Source organism: Pan paniscus, chromosome 11, assembly GCF_029289425.2.
Source record: "Pan paniscus chromosome 11, NHGRI_mPanPan1-v2.0_pri, whole genome shotgun sequence".
NCBI lineage: Eukaryota > Metazoa > Chordata > Mammalia > Primates > Hominidae > Pan > Pan paniscus.
The window spans coordinates 39649450-39665914 of NC_073260.2; the positions used below are offsets into that span (position 1 = coordinate 39649450).

The window sequence follows — 16465 nt, forward strand, 5'->3', positions numbered from 1 at the left end:
TTTAGGAAGTTTTCAATCTTTTTGCTGTTTCAAGTAATGCTACAATAAATACTTTTGTTATATAGATTATACTTGTGCAAATATATTTGTAGGATAAATTCCTAGCAATTGAGGGATACAAATTACAAGTAATGCTACAATAAATACTTTTGTTATATAGATTATTTTATACTTGTGCAAATACATTTGTAGGGTAAATTCCTAGAAATTGAATTACTGGGCCAAAGGGTATATATATCATAGTAGTTTGATAGGTACTACCAAATTACTCTCCATAGAGGTTGTACAGTTTACACTCCACTAAAAATATAGGCAAGTGCCTGATTACTCATATTCTTGCCAACAATGTGTTATTTAACCTTAGGTTTTTTTCCAGTCTGGTCGGTGAAAATGTTATCTTAGTGTAACTTTAATTTCTTTCTCTCATGAGTAAGTTAGAACATCTTTTTCATATGCTTAAGAGCCATTTATATTTCCTTTTGGTGAAGTGTGTCTTATATCCTTTGCCTATTTTGGGAGGTGGGGGTGGTTTAAAAATCACTTTGTAGTTGCTGTTTATAATATGGAGATTTGCCCTTTGTTATATGAGTTGCAGCGTATTTCCCCGTAGTTTGTCATTTGTCTTTCAACTTTGCTTATGATGTTTTTGCTATGTAGATTTTTTTAAAAATGTACTTGAATTTGTCAGTCTTTTATGACTTCTAGATTTAGTCATAGTTAGAAAAATCTATACTACTCCAAGGTTATGAAAGAATTCCCTCACGTTGGCTTTTACTACTTTCATGGTTTCTATTTTGCATTTAAATTTTTGATCCATTTTTCCTGGTGTATGGTATGAGAGGTAGGTCCAACTTTATTTTTTTCCAAATGGCTACGCAGTTGTCTCAACACCATTTGTGAATAGTCTACCTCTACGCTGTTTTGCTTCTTACTCAAAACAAGACTGATTCATCTCCTTTTTTTTTTCACACCTACTCTGCTGTGACTGAATATGAATACAATTCTCTGCTTTCCTTCCTGTAGAACACCTTCTTCAGTGGCAGAGATGTCTTTCTCCCTGCTGCCTCCCTGCTTTCCTCAGCAACACCGCACGCAGCCTGGCAGCCAGTTAATGTTGGAATGAATACGGGGTACTCAGAAGCTCTCCAGGATTTTTCATTGAGCAATAACTGGTTAAAAAGAAATCCTAACTGTAATCAGGTTCCTTAGAAGACTGTTCAAACTGGAGATGTCTTCGGGCTCTCTCTAGTCATGGTGATCAGTTATTCCAGAAGGTAAAGGTGTACTACCTGGGTCCTTTACTCTAGAGGCAGTCCAATTTGGGTTGCTTCCCTCCATGCAAATTACTCTCATCTGCTACCTCTGCTTTGTCTGACAGCATGGGATATTACCTTCTGTAATTTGAGATGGGAACCATAAAATGCCAACAAGGTGGTGTTGATTCCCCATGATGCAATGGCCAGCTCAAGAACCTCATTTACTTGGAAAGTGAGGCTGTGGATAAATGATTTTGGAAACATTCCTTCTCAGTTTGAACCCCAAGCAGATGTTGTTTCATCTGTGGAACCTAGGGAAAACCCTAGCTTTGTTCTTCTAGGTGAGAGTGTCCAAGCAGGCAGATGAAACTGAATTTATTTGATACCTTTCCTTACTAGCATTCTCTAAGCTATGTGGGCTAGTTTTATAGCTACCTGATAAAAGACTTCCTTCCACTTTGAACCATTGCCCTAGGCCATATTTCCTTTCTAAACTTGTCCAGGCCATCTTGCCTGTTCTTTATTATTGAGGCTTACCTTTTGATCCTGTTTCTTATCTCTGCCTTCAGACTTGCCCCCTGATGCTGGTAGTACCCTCTTTGTCCAGTACCAATTTGACTTAAAAGTTATTTTGGCCAAAAGCAATGTGGTCAAGTACAATTTAGCTGAAAGCAAGTTGGTTAACTGATTTGTTGTAATCAGCTATTAATTGAAACAATGATTTCGTCAAAACAATGAGTTGGTCACAATGAATATCCTGTTAATAGTTTTTGAGTAGTGGTAATTTCAGTGTAAAATGATTAGATACTTTTGGTCCATTTTCTAGGGACTTTTCCAGTATTTTTCTTTTACAGTTCAAGTTGACTTTCAGCTATGGCAGCATTTGATTGCTTGTGATTTCAAAAAGTTAAAGCAACCTAGCTACCCAGTAATAGGAGAATAGTTGGACAAGAGTAATCTTAACTAAAAGACAATAAGAGGTTAATTGGAACAAACAAAACACCCAGTGATAAGATAAAAACATGTTTCCTGTATTATTTTTCTTTTCCCCTCATAAAAAAGGCTGTGCATATGCAGTACAGAACATTCAGAAAAATGTAGATAAAGACTAGAAGGAAAAAAGAAAAAAGCTATAAATTAATTCACCCAGGAATAACCACTGTTGTCCTTCCCTATCCTTGTAAGTGCATTTTATACACATAAACTCTACCTATAGTTTGTAATTTGCCATAATTTATTTAAGCATTCTCCAGTTATTGGTTAGTCACTTTTGTTCAGAATCAGATTTTGGTTCCTTTGTGCAACTGTGGGCCAGGCTACCTTTAGCTGGGAATAGATTGCCTTTCTCTTTTCCCTTCTGTCCCTCAATCCTGCCTAGGCCTGCATCCAGCCTGGGCTCTCAAGGCCCCCCTGCCTGCTTTAAGTGAGACACTTTGTAAATGAAACCATTCTGCCAAGCCTTTCTATGGTTACTAAAGAGGCCTGGTTCCAGAATTCCTGTGGAACTCTCTGGTTATATATAAAAATTTTTTTGGAGTTCATGCTTGATATATGTTATATGTATATGTATGCAAATTAGATAGGGAGAGTGAAGAGATGGGAGGGATTATATTGGGTCTCCATTAAAATAAGAATAAAGAGGCATTGCAGCAGAGAACTCCATTATCAGTGGAGGGAAATTAGGAGATTTTCTCTAAAACAGGGTTGGCAAATATGTGCTATGTGTTGTGCCTGAACCTGAGTCATGATAGACTCACTAATCAGTCATGGCACTATTTCTCACTAGATCCAGACTCAGCTTTAAGTCTTTCTCAAGGTTGGGTTCTAGGTGGCTGTATCCACTGTAGTTGCTGTGAGAGACAAATGAGTTACTACTCTTGCTTCTAAGATGTTACATTAAAGTTATTGTTTTTTTTTTTTTTTTTTTTTTTACAGTGGATTGACCAAGAAAGTTTTTGTTTGTTTGTTTTTCTTTGAGACAAAGTCTTGATCTGTTGTTCAGGCTGGAGAGCAGTGGCAAGACCATGGCTCATTGCATCCTTGACCTCCCGGCTCAAGCGATCCTACCGGCTTCAGGTAGCTGGGACTACAGGTATATGCCACCACGCCGGGCTAATTTTTTTTAATTGTAGAGACAGGGGTTTCCCTATGTTATCCAGGCTGGTCTCAAACTCCTGGGCTCAAGGGATCCTCCTACCTTGGCCTCCCAAAGTGCTGGGGTTATAGGTGTGAGCCACCATGCCTGGCCTGACTGGGAAAGTTTTAATAAAATGTTTTCTATCTGATAAATAAGTTCATGTTGAAAAATATGGGATGTGAGCAAAGAGTAATTATCTGGATCTCAGGCAAAGCACACGCCTTGTAGTTAAGATCATGGAAGCAGCATAATCACATTATAGATTTGTTATGGAATGAAAACAATGTCATAATAATACTCATCAGTATAAATTGCCCATGGTATGGTCATGGTGATTGACTCCCCAGTATTCATCGCACCGCAGGTGATTTGTCTAAGCAGTCATGGTTAATCCCATTTCCCTTGCCAGTGAAGAGTTAGGAATGGCCTGTAACCTATTCTGGCCAATGAGAGATGAAGGAAAAGTCTACAGACGGCTTGAGTGCTTCTGGGAAAGGATTTATTGATTCTAAACAGAGAGAAAAGAAAGAGATGATGCCTCGTCTCCCTGTGATTTTATGTTTGAGTATAGTGGCTAGAACTGCTCTATCCATCTTGGGACCATGAGGGAAACTAGCTTTGGGGGGTGCAGCTGATCTAGATGATGACAGAACAGATGGAAGAAACCTGAGCCCTTGATGACCTTCCTGAATTGCTGATTGTATTGTACTTGGTCTGCCTTACCTCTGAACTTCCAGTTCTGTGAGATAATACAGTTCCTCATTGTGTAAGTAGGCATGATCTGCGAATTTGTCATTTGCAGCCAGAAACATCCTGATGTGATACCTACTTTGTCCCAAGCAGATTCACGTCAGGTGGATTTGATATTATTTGGATAGGTTTCTTTTTGCTGGGGCTCTTCCCTCCCCATGTCTTCTGCCTTCATAAAGTGGATGCAGATTCTAACTGGCCAGGTCTTGTCTCTGTCTTTTCTAAGGGGCTCTGCCTTAGACCAGGGATCTTCATAGGAAGCAGCAAGGAATCAAACAGCACTCATTATCTCTTCCAGAGTCTTTTGGGTTGTTTGAATATCTGGTGGTGTGACTGCTACCATTTGTTGTTCATTCCTTCTTTTTCTGATTCTGATTCTGATTTCTTGCTTAGATCTTGGTCGTCACTTTTGTATATTTTGTGTCTCATGCCTGACCTCAAGATTGTTTGATAGATTTATTTTCTTCTCTTCTGCAACTCTTTCACCTTATCTCCTTCATCCACTCCTTCCTCATCTTGTGACTTGATTTTGTGGCCAGTGGAGACTATTCTAAGCAGATGGGTATATGTTATTTGCCAGGAGCAATAGTGAGTTACATGAGTAATCATACATCTATTTGCTCTAGACTGGTAGAGTAAAAAGTAAGAGTAGTTCACCCCTTGGTCTTCTCATCTAGTACCTTTCACTCATGGCATAGAATAATAGAACTGGAAATGGTCTAGGAGTCAGAGCATTTGAGTCTTCATTATGGCCTAGCCATTTGCTACCTGAAATTTTGGGCAAGTCTCTTAAGTATATTTTTTTCCTTAAAGTTTGTTGCTATTGTCTAATTTTTAAAATAGTATTATAGTGATTCAAATGAAATAATGAACCTGGCAAATGAGAAGTTTTTTTTAAAAAAACACTCGAACTTGGTTGGATTTTCTGTTTATTTTCAGTGAACTAATGTCAAAGTCTCTAAATTGTGTAGTTTGTTAGTCTCTTTGTAGAAAGGCAACGGAGTAAGATGTGGGGCATAATAGTACAAGTAATTAGGGATTGAAATTTATATTTTAGTGTTAACTAGGCCTGAAAAAAAGAAAAAAGGCCACACGATATTAAAAATAAAGGTCAGGATGTTGATCTTGAGGCTTATTTCTAGTTCAACCAGAAATTCTGGTCAGCCGAATTAGGGGGAAAGAGAAACCAATAAAAGAAACACCCCCCTCTAGTGGCGAGGGGCCAGATTCTGCACTTGGTTGCTAAGATGGATGAGGGGAATGGATGACTTCTTAGGATATTTTTTGTTTCTTAAGAATTCTGAGGTTGTAGAGTTAGACTACTTAAGAGAGATCTTAGTTCAGGCTTTATTTGTCAGGAAACTTAACACATTTCTCAGGATAACTAGTATCTTGTCAGTCTCATGTGAAATTGGTTAAAAAATGTAGAGGCTACTGTTGTTGGAAGAGGTTCACAGTTTACTTTTATATAGGCCACATGGAGATCATGAAAATTAGGAGACATTTGTTGCTAAACTTCTTATTGGGTCTGAGATGATATAGTAGGTACCTTTATAATCCCATTCACAGGGGGATAAATATTTAAAGTTGTGGGTTATGCCATAGAGTAGTATTAATCTATGTTTGTACAAAATAGTGGCTGTGGATTTCCTAAGTTTTGATTTGAAATTTTTACTGGTGATCCTGAGAACCAAATGTTTAACTTGCATCTTGGGAATGATTTAATTGCTACCTATGGAAAGGCAGTGAAGTTAAGTATATTAAAATAACATCACCCATACTTTAGTGACTCAGGAGGAGCACCTAATGCTTTTTTTTTTTTTTTTTTTTTTTTTTTTTTTTTTTTGAGGCAAGGCCTCACTCTATTGCCCAGGTTGGAGTGCCATGGTGCAGTTTCGGTTCACCGCAGCCTTGACCTCCTGGGCTCAAGCAGTCCTCCCACTTCAGCCTCCTGAGTAGCTGGGACTACAGGTGTGCACCACCACACCAGGCTAATTTTATTCATTTTTTGTAGAGATGAGGTCTCCCTGTGTTGCCCAGGCTGGTGGTGAACTGGGCTCAAGGGATCCTCCTACCTTGGCCTCTCAAAGTGTTGGGATTACAGGCATTAGCCACTGCACCTGGTGCACCTAATGCATTCTTGAAGGATGTTTTCATCTTAAGGATATAAATCGTTAATGATAATGATTGTAAGTGATTGTTACATTTGCAAATCTCAAAGTCCATTGAAGTTTTTACTGTTTCAACTTCTGTTTGGGAAAGATTATTTTACATTTGTTTAAAGATTTCTGAAGAGGCAAAATTTCAGAGAATAATATTTTTATAATACTCTGTTAGATCTAAGTTAAGACTGGAATGCCATTCAAATTCAATGGTTAAAAGGCATAAGAAAATAAATTCTTATATCAGACTGCATTATCAATATGCCATTTCCTTATTTTTAATGTCAAACTTCCTTGCCCTGAAGGAAAAAAATTGAAGCTTGCAGTTGACCAGCCATTCCATAACTTGGAGTATGTTTGGTGGCCTTTCTTATGAAATAGTAATGGAAAAATTCCATAGAAAATATAAACTCATGTGTGGATGAAGTGAGATTATAGAGTTACGAAACTAATTTTTGTGCATAACTTGTGGAGCTAATAGCCTTAATTTATTATTGTACTTCATAAATATACTTTATTTCAGGAAAGAAGAACTAGGTCTGGCAGTAGATCAGAATCTACCTGTTGGGGAAAACCAGAAATAGGAAGAAGAGTTATTAATGGTTCATTCTTGGCTGAGAAGAATTCAGTATGGAATAATTAAGGTTAGTTTAGAGAAATAATATATGATTATGTTAAGGAGTTCACAAATATTATTGAAGGTAAACTGGTTAAAACTGATTTGTTAATGTAAATGGGGCCAATAAACCAATTAGGTGATCTCGCTACTAAATTGATGTGATAATAGAGGATATCTGGAGGGAAGTAAAATAGATGATAAGGTTAGTGGTAATGAGACTTCATTAAATCCTAGTACTAAAGAGATACTGTGTACATTAGTGACAGCTTAATTCTATAAATAAAAGTTGATGTTAAGAATTGATATGAGGCCTGTGGTGACTCACACTTGTAATCCCAGAGACTTGGGAGTCTGAGGTGGGAGGATTGCTTGAGGCCAAGAGTTCCAGACCAGCCTGGGCAACATAGTGAGACCCTCATCTCATTCACTCATAAATAAATACATAAATAGCAAGCCCAATGTGGTGGTGAGTGCCTGTATTCCCAGCTACTTAGAAGGCTGAGCCAGGAGGATCGCTGGAGCCCAGGAGTTTGAGGCTGCAGTGAGATATGATTGCCCCACTGTACTCTAGCCTGGGGGACAGAGCAAGACCCCATCTCTAAAATAATAATAACTGATACAATGTTGGCACTGCTGAAATTAGGCAGGTATTATTTGTGTAAAGAGTTGTAACAAAAGGACTTGATTAAAGAGCCCAGGCTCCAAACTCATTTGAAATTCCAGGTAAAGTATAAGAATAATAATTCGTATTTGTATGGGACTTTATAATACTCTGAATGTTTTCATATACAAGATCTCCTTTGATTCTTATAAGAACTCAGGGTAATAGTAGTACAGGTTTGGAGGTTCTGAGAGGCTAACAGACTTACTGAAGCAAATAGGGACTAAATGACAGGAGTGGGACTTGAACCCAGGGCTCCCTACCAAAATGCTTTTGCTCACTGTGTTGCTTTTTTGTGGTTGCTGTAACAAATTACTACAAACTAGGTCGCTTAAAGCAATAGAAATTTATTCTTTAACTCTTTTGGAGGCCAGAAGTCCAAAATCAAGGTGTTGGCTGAGCCACATTCCCTCTGGAGGCTCTTTGGGGGAGAAATCTGTTCCTTGCCTCTTCCAGTTTCTGTTGTGTATGGGGCATTCCTTGACTTGTGGCTGCCTCACTCCAGTCTCTGCCTCTGTGGTCATTATAGCCTTCTTTTCTGTTCTGTGTCTTCTCTTCTGTGTGTCTCAAATCTCTCTCTCTGCCTTTTTCTTCTAAGGACTGACTTTAAGAGAATCTACTTGTCACTGGATTTAGGGTACACCTGGATAATCCAAGATGATCTCACCTGAAAATTTTTAATTACATCTGCAAAGACCTTTTCTTCAAATAAAGTAATATTCACAGGGTCTGGGGATTGGGATATGGACGTGTCTTTTCAGGAGCCACCATTTAACCCACTAAATTCATTATATGCTGTTTAATGCTGTATCTTCCTTTTGGATTGAAGAGATATGCTTCTGTTTGAAGATGGGCAAGTGGGCTAGGGAATTTTTGGCTAGTAGGTAGAAAGGAACTTTAAAAATATTTCTGGTTGGTGCTGTTTAGTAAGTGCTTGTTAAACTTTCAGAGGTCAAATATCTTGAACACAAATTGGAGAAGGAGTAAATCAGTATAAAGTGAAAAATATGATATTTTCTCCAAAAGGCAGTCACTGACTGCTTTGGCAGAAAGAATTGAGGTGATTACTCAAGAGTTCCACCAAATTGTTGTGCTAGCTTTTACATTTGCAAACTATAAAAACGGGACTAAATTAAGTAGCAGCTCACTTTTTTTATTAACAGTATTACAAGTTGACTTTTTCATTTCTTGTGTAATTGAGATAAAAGGGGGGTGTGTGTATGAGAGAGACACAAAGATTTTGTTAATGGTTTTAGTATGATTCATTTCTTATGTCATATGGGCATTCTAATTTGAGTCATATTAATTAAGGTGATCTATGTATGTAAACTCTTTGAGGGAGGGACTTGGCATGCCTTGTATACAGCTAGATCCCCAGTGTAGTTCCGGACACGTGGTAGATGTGCTCAAACAACATTAGCTGTATGAATGAAAGAACGTCTTATGATACCCAAATCTGGCAGCCACAAGTCTCATTACAATTTACTTTATGGAGGGTCCCCATTGGTAATAAGGTCTATTAATTGTAGAATTGTCCCTGCTGACTTTAAGAGACTTCACTGTGTGTCCTTTTATGCTGACAGAGCCTACAACTTTTTTCATCTCCAATAATCTTCAGCTCCAGGCCAAAAAAAAGTTGTTCTTGCCCTGCTCACATTAATTGAAATAAGTCAATGAGATTCCTTCTGCCCACCACTTCACATCTCACTAGCATGGGGCTCAGCTACCATTAGAGATGTTAGAGTGGGGCTGTTGTGCAGTTCTTCAGACTATTAGTGCTGTATGCTATGTTCTGAGGAGGGTTCGGGCTTTTATCTTCTCAAAAATGTGTAAAATTTTGACTCACTCATACAGCTTTAGATGTTAACAGATAGAAGTATACTGACTGTGTGTGCTAGGCTCTTCCATGTATTATATCAGATGTTGCTTCCAGCCAACCTGAGAAGCTAAGTACTAACATTGTCCCTATTTTACAGAAGCATAAAGAAGTTAAGCAACCCAACCTAAGTTCACACCAAAATTTGAACCCAGGTAGCCTTACTTCATTCAGTGCCCGTGTTCTTAACCATGTCCAATGACAGCCTCAAGCTCATTTGTTTATAAGTAACTCATTCTTACTTTCTAAAAGCTTTTCTGTTTTCTTTATTTTGAAGCTCAGTAATTAGAAATCTGACTAGGATATATATATAGGTATATGCCCTTTTTCATTTATCCTGTCTGGTACTCAATGAGCCCTTTTGATTTCATAATTCTAGTCTCCTCCTGAGGGAAGTTTTCTTGTATTATGTTTTGATTATTACTTTTCCCATTATGGTCCTTGTTCTCTCTCTGAATGCCTTTTATTTCCAATTAGACCTCCTGGACCTGCTGGTTAGTTATCTCATCTTTTTATTCAAGAATTCCATTTCTTTTTTTTTTTTTTTTGCTCCAGATAATGTGATACACATTCACCTGCTTTTCCAGATAACAGATTTGTTCTTTGGAGGGTCTCCTGTACTTTTTACTTCCTCAATTGAAATTTAAAATTTATAAATCATGTTTAAAGAATTACCCAATCTATTATTTTGTTTCAGTTATTCCCTTGCATTCGACAGCATATACAAAATAAAATATACAAGTAAACATGGTTTATTTTAGAAATGTGAGACTATTTCAACATTAGGAAATATTAATGTAAGATATCACTCTAATAGATCAAAGGAAAAAAACAGAATCATTTTCACAAATACTGCAAAGGTATTTGATAAATCACTACTCATTCTTGATAAAAACCAAAGAAACAAAAAACAGCTCTTGTTAATCCAGGAAATGAAGGCTATTTTCTTAACAGTACAGCCAATATCATAGTTAACTTTGAAAGTTAATTTTGAAATACTTGAGCAACATTCCCTAAGAGTATCTTCAGAACTGTAGATCTGATGTTTATATAAAAAAGGGTATCTTGGTGTATTAGTTAGGGTAAAGCGAGATGTTACAACAAATACCAACATTTCAGTGGCTTAATAAAATATAAATTTATTTTTCCCTCATGTAATAGTCCACTGCGGATGTTTCTGGTTGGCAGACAGTTGTTTTCTTCTGTATGGTAACTCAGGGACTTAGGCTCCTTCCATTATAGGGATCCACCATTCCCTAGGGCCTTGAATTCTTCTGTTTCCAGTGGACAGAATTGCAGAGATAGGGTGGAGAATGCATACTTTCTTCTCAGTTACCTTGGCCTGGATACGACACACATCAGTTCTGTTCACATTCCCACATTCCATTGGCCGGAACTAGATGCGTTACCTCACCTGTCTGCAAGATGTGTGTTCCAGGGGAGGGAAATGGAAAACATTATCTGGCTGGGGAACCACAGGTGTGGAAACAGTCTCATTTGTAGTTGGAAGGAGTAGAAATTAGGAATGCCTTAATGGAGGACACTGTGTGATATCTGTCAAATTTTAAAACATACATGTTCTTTGACCTCAAAATTCCACTTCCAGCAATTTTTCCTACAGATATACCCACAAATATATACATGTTTACACTTGGAGGATATACCTAATAATATTGTAATAGTAAAAGATTGGAAGCATTCTGAATGTCCATCAAAGGGGACTGAGTTGGAAACATTCTGAATGTCCATCAAAGGGGACTGAGTAAATTATTGTTTATCCATACATTGAAACACTGCAGCCACTGAGAGGCAGTGATATATGTACTGACTGGGGAGAGAAATGCAAGGTACAGAACCGTGTGTTCACAGCTACCATTTACTTAAAAAGAGAAATATATACATGTATGCTCATATATTCATAGAATATTTGTGGAGGGATCACAAGAAACTGGAAGGATCACAAAAAATGTAACAGTGGCTGCTTCTGGTTAAAATTATAAGGTCATGGGTCATGGGATGAGAGAGTCAGGCTTTTACTGTGTCCTCTTTTATACCTTTTGATGTGCACCTATTTAAATATAAAAGTCAGTTGTAGAAGTATAATAAATAACATGGAAAGATGGCTGTAATATATTATTGCCTAAAAACCAGCTTACTGAAAATTATGTACAATATGTTCTCACTTTTATAAATAAATAAAGAAATGGGATATACAGAAATGCAGTGGTTTGTGTTCTTTTTTTTTTTGCTTATTTGTATTTTTGGATTTTCTATAGGAAACATGTATTACCTTTATAATTAAAACAATTATAAAATGAAGAAACACAAAACTTTTCTTAGGAGTCCTTTTTGGCTTTGCCATGAAACTTCCTCCATTTCTCTTATTAAGATTAATGGATGACTTATTTTTCCTTCCATGCTGCGTTTTAAACATACTCACCACACTCTAAATTGCATTATCATGTACACATTTGGCTCATCTACTTTGTGCATTCTTAGTGGACCTGGATCATACCAAATTCCTCCAGGTATCCCTCTCTGTGCCGAAAATAGTGTCTTTCCTGTAACAGGTGTGCAGTAAATACTGAATTGGCACTTTAACCAGGGAGCACAATGAGTTCCAACTTACTATTTTTTTAATCTTTTTTTTTCCCCCCTTTTTCTGGAGAACAGGGCCTCACTATGTTGCTCAGGCAGGTCTTGAACTCCTGGGCTCAAGCTATCCTCGTGCCTCTGCCTCCGTAAGTGCTGGCATTACAGGTGTGAGCTACCGTGCCTGGCACAAGGAGTGAAGTAGTTGTGTACTTTTTGCCCTTGTGTTATGTAGCCTGTATTCAGTACTATACCCCAAATATCACTGACTTGTTAGCAATGCCATTGGCTTATTAGGTGCAGTTCGAAGTCCCATGGGCCAGAGGTTTCCTTTCTAAAATGATACTGGTTGCCTCCAGGGATCTGTCTCTGCATCCTTAGTTAGCATGGGTCTGTTATATATGTAGTCAGAAATGAAAAATTTAAAAAGAATAATCAACCTGCTGATGACATGGTCTCTGCTCTTATACAGGTGAATACACTCCTATCTGCTTGGTGTCATAATTTAGAATAGTTTCCTCCTATTTTTCTTTCTGTACTATTTTCCTTTCTCTATTTCTATCCTTTTGCTGTGACCCCTCCTTGTACACACATGGTTGTATTTTTGCTATAGTTTATCAGGGGTCAGTTATGAATAAATGAGAAGAAATACAAATAAAAGAATTGGGAGCTGAACAAATTATTTGCAGCAGTAAGATTTTTAATTGGAAATTGCCTGAGAATAGATTCTCTGCACTTCCATTTTATTGGTACTATGTCCTTATCATTCATGTTTCTTCCCTGTGCTCTAGTCACAGGGGTCTGGTTATGCCCCAGGAGTTTTTTCCATGGACTTTTTTATTTGGAGGTCCTTTTTTATTGGAGGTCCTCTGCATGTATCCAATGATCCAAATTCTGTGATGGTAATTTTTTTTTTTTTTTTTTTTGAGATGGAGTCTTGCTCTGTTGCCCAAGCTGGAGTGCAGTGGCATGATCTCAGCCCACTGCAACCTCTGCCTCCTGAGTTCAAGCAATTCTCCTGCCTGAGCCTCCCAAGTAGCTGGGATTACAGGCACCTGCCACCACCCCGGCTCATTTTTGTGATTTTAGTAGAGATGGGGTTTCACCATATTGGGCCAGGCTGGTCTCAAACTCTTGACCTCGTGATCTGCCCACGTCGGCCTCCCAAAGTGCTGGGATTACAGGCATGAGCCACCACACCCAGACTGTCATCGTAAATTTTATGTGTCAACTTGCCTGGGCCACAGGATGCCCAGATACCTGGTTAAACATTACTCCTATGTGTGTCTGTGAGGGTGTTTCCAGAAGAGGCTTGAATCGGTAGATGGAGTAAAGCACATTGCTGTCCCCAATGTGGATGGGCATTAGCCAATCGGTTGAGGGCCTGAATAGAACAAAAAGATGCAGAAAAGAAGAATTCTCCGTTTCTGCCTGACTGCTTGAGTGTTCTCCTGCCCATGGGTCTTCTCCTGCCCTTGGATTGGGACATATACCTTCTGCCCTTCAGTTCTGAGGCTTTTGAAGTGGAACTAGAACTTACGCTATCAGTTCTGGTTCTTATGCCTTTGGACTCAGACAAATTACACCATCACCACCTTTCCTGGGTCTCCAGCTTGCAGACGGCAGATCATGGGACTCCTTAACTTCCATAGTCATGTAAGCCAGTTCCTCACCATCAATCTATATCTTTGTCTATCTCGATCTCTCTCTTATTGTTTCTGTTTCTCTAGAAAACAACTATCTTACTATAAGGAACCAATTCAGATACCACCTTTGTCAAGTCATCATAGACATTCAATTTTTTTCTCTTCTCATTCTTCCATTAAATTATACTTGCCGGGCGTGTTGGCCCATGCCTGTAATCCCAGCACTTTGAGAGGCCGAGGCAAGAGGATAGCTTGAGGCTAGGAGTTTAAAACCAGCCTGGGCAACAAAGTGAGACCCTGTCTCTACAAAAAGAAAAGTTAGTAAATTAGCCAGTTATGTTGGTGGTGTGCCTGTAGTCCCAGCTATTCAGGAGGCTGAGGTGGGAGGATCGCTTGAGCCCAGGAGTTTGAGGCTGCAGTGAGCCATGATTGCACCACTGCACTCCAGTCTAGGCAACAGCAAGACACTGCCTCTACAAAAAAACAAAACAAAACCGTATACTCTATTAGAGCACTAATTACAGTTTGTTCATCTGTTCTACACATTCATTGAGTGTCTACTGTACCTATGTTGTTCTGGGAGCTAGGATGAGACCACTAGGACAGTCTGCCCTTGAGCAACTCACAGAGTAATGGGGGAGGCAGATAAGCAGTTTCAGTATAATGTAATAAGTGCAATATGTGTGCAGAGGATTCTTTGGGAACACGGAGAAGGAACAGCTAATCTAGAAGGAGGTGAGGAATTCCAGAAAGAGTTGAGTTGAATACTGAAGGTGGGGAAATGGAGGTAGGGAAGGGAGTTTTTCAGATTGATGGAACAGCACATAGGACATGGAGATATGAAATATATGGCATGTCTGAAGAATGGTTAAGTCTCAAGCTGGACCATGAACAAGGAAGTGGCAGGAGATGCAGCCAGAGAGTAAGAAAACTTGCAATTGTGTTGGGCCATTTTTTTTTCTTTTTTTAAATTATTATTATACTTTAAGTTTTAGGGTACATGTGCACAATGTGCAGGTTAGTTACATATATATACATGTGCCATGCTGGTGTGCTGCACCCATTAACTCGTCATTTAGCATTAGGTATATCTCCTAATGTTATCCCTCCCCCCTCCCCCTTGTTGGGCCATTTGTGCCAACCTAGGGATGTAAGCTTTCTGAAAGCAATGTAGAACTGTTAGGATTTTGTGAAGTGGAGCAATGTAATCAAGCCTTGAATTCTATGAGCTTCTTGAGGGCAGGAATCAAGTCTTATCACTATATCACCTTAGCACCTAATAAAGTTGAATTGGATTTTCTGGGTACTCCTCCAATATTTAAAAGAATTCATTTATATGAAATAACAGTAATCATGTTGCACACTTTTTTCACTCCATCAAATCTATAAGCATTATCTTAAACATAATTAAACAATTCTATGAGGTAGGTATTGTGGCTTAGAAGGTTTAAATGAGGGGACTGTGGTGTAGTAGTTAAGTCTGCTTAGATTTGAATTTCACTTTCCCCATTTCCTAGTTTTGGATCTGAAAGTTAGATATGTGCCTCAATTCCCTCATCCATAAAATGATAATGATAGTAATGATACCTACCTCAAAGGGAGTTGAGAGGACTGACAATAACATGTTAATGCATGAAAAGTGCTTGACCCCATCCTTGCTACATGATTACATGCTCAGTCAATGTAATTCTTGGTAATTATTAAGACACATGAACAATTTGTGGTGAAGTCCAGGGTGAACAAGGCAATCTGATTTCAGAATTCACGCTCTAATTACTATACTATGCTATAACTGCCTCTGCAGTTACAGTGAGATGATCACAGATTGATCAGTTCTGAAGCAGTGAAACAAAATGAAGAATTTCAGTCAACATGGGAAATACTATTTGGAGTAGGGAGTTCTTAAGGGCTCTTCAGATTATCACCACTTAAAGAACTCTTTCCTTGCTACCCTGCTGCACACGGGGAATTATGTGAGAAATATATCTCTGTAATTTACACAAAGGTCATTAATTCCAGCCAGGTTCGTAAGGCACATGACCGATGCACCTGGAGAATATCTGAAAAAGCTCCCCCTTTGGAAGTCAGTCTGCTAGTGCTGACATCTGGCATACTGTGTCAAGTCTTGTTGCTCTGTTCCCCTTCTTTATACTCCCCAGATTTTTCCAACTTTAGGACCCAAGTGGGAGTCTTATGTTGGAGGATGTTGTGCAAACCACATGCGTAAAGAAAATAATTTACATTTTTCCTTTCTTAGCTTCTGGAACATCAGTGATTCCATCCTCCCACTTCTATTGGGCAGAAATTGAGGTATTCTCCTTATGCTCCCTCATCTTCTCCAAAACCTACCACACACACACACACACACACACACACACACACACACACACACACTCCCTGCCATTCATGTCAGCAGAGATCCAGCATAGCTACTTGTTTTTTTTTTCCCTGATTCAAGGGTCTAAGAACATGCAGTCTTTGGTAATAAAGGAACTCACTAACAATTCAGGTTTTCTCCTCCATTCCCAACTTTTCCATTCACAACTGCCTTTAAGCTTTCTTTTCTCTGTTTCTTTGCTTACCATTTAATCTTTTTATCCCTCACACAATGCCTGGTACATAGTGGACATTCAGTAAATAGTTTTGAAAGGATAAAAGACAAGATGCATTGTATATTTAATATCTTAATATTCAGTTACAGAAAAATGTCCAAAAATATTACCTTTCTTTAAATGTCTTATGACAGCAGATTGTTCTTAGCAAGCA

The 16465-nt window shown here is 38.5% G+C and overlaps 1 long non-coding RNA gene across 2 annotated transcripts in view; it reads left to right on the plus strand.

The window, feature by feature from the left end:
* Positions 1–16465, plus strand: part of LOC100986345 (uncharacterized) — a 447106-nt gene that overhangs the window by 7124 nt on the left and 423517 nt on the right. Inside the window, exon 2 of one of the 2 annotated variants that reach the window (XR_010109022.1) lies at positions 6829–6949. The exons of the other annotated variant lie outside the window; for it this stretch is intronic. This is a non-coding gene — a long non-coding RNA (uncharacterized LOC100986345). The remainder of the gene's footprint in view (positions 1–6828; positions 6950–16465) is intronic. 2 annotated transcript variants of the gene reach the window in all.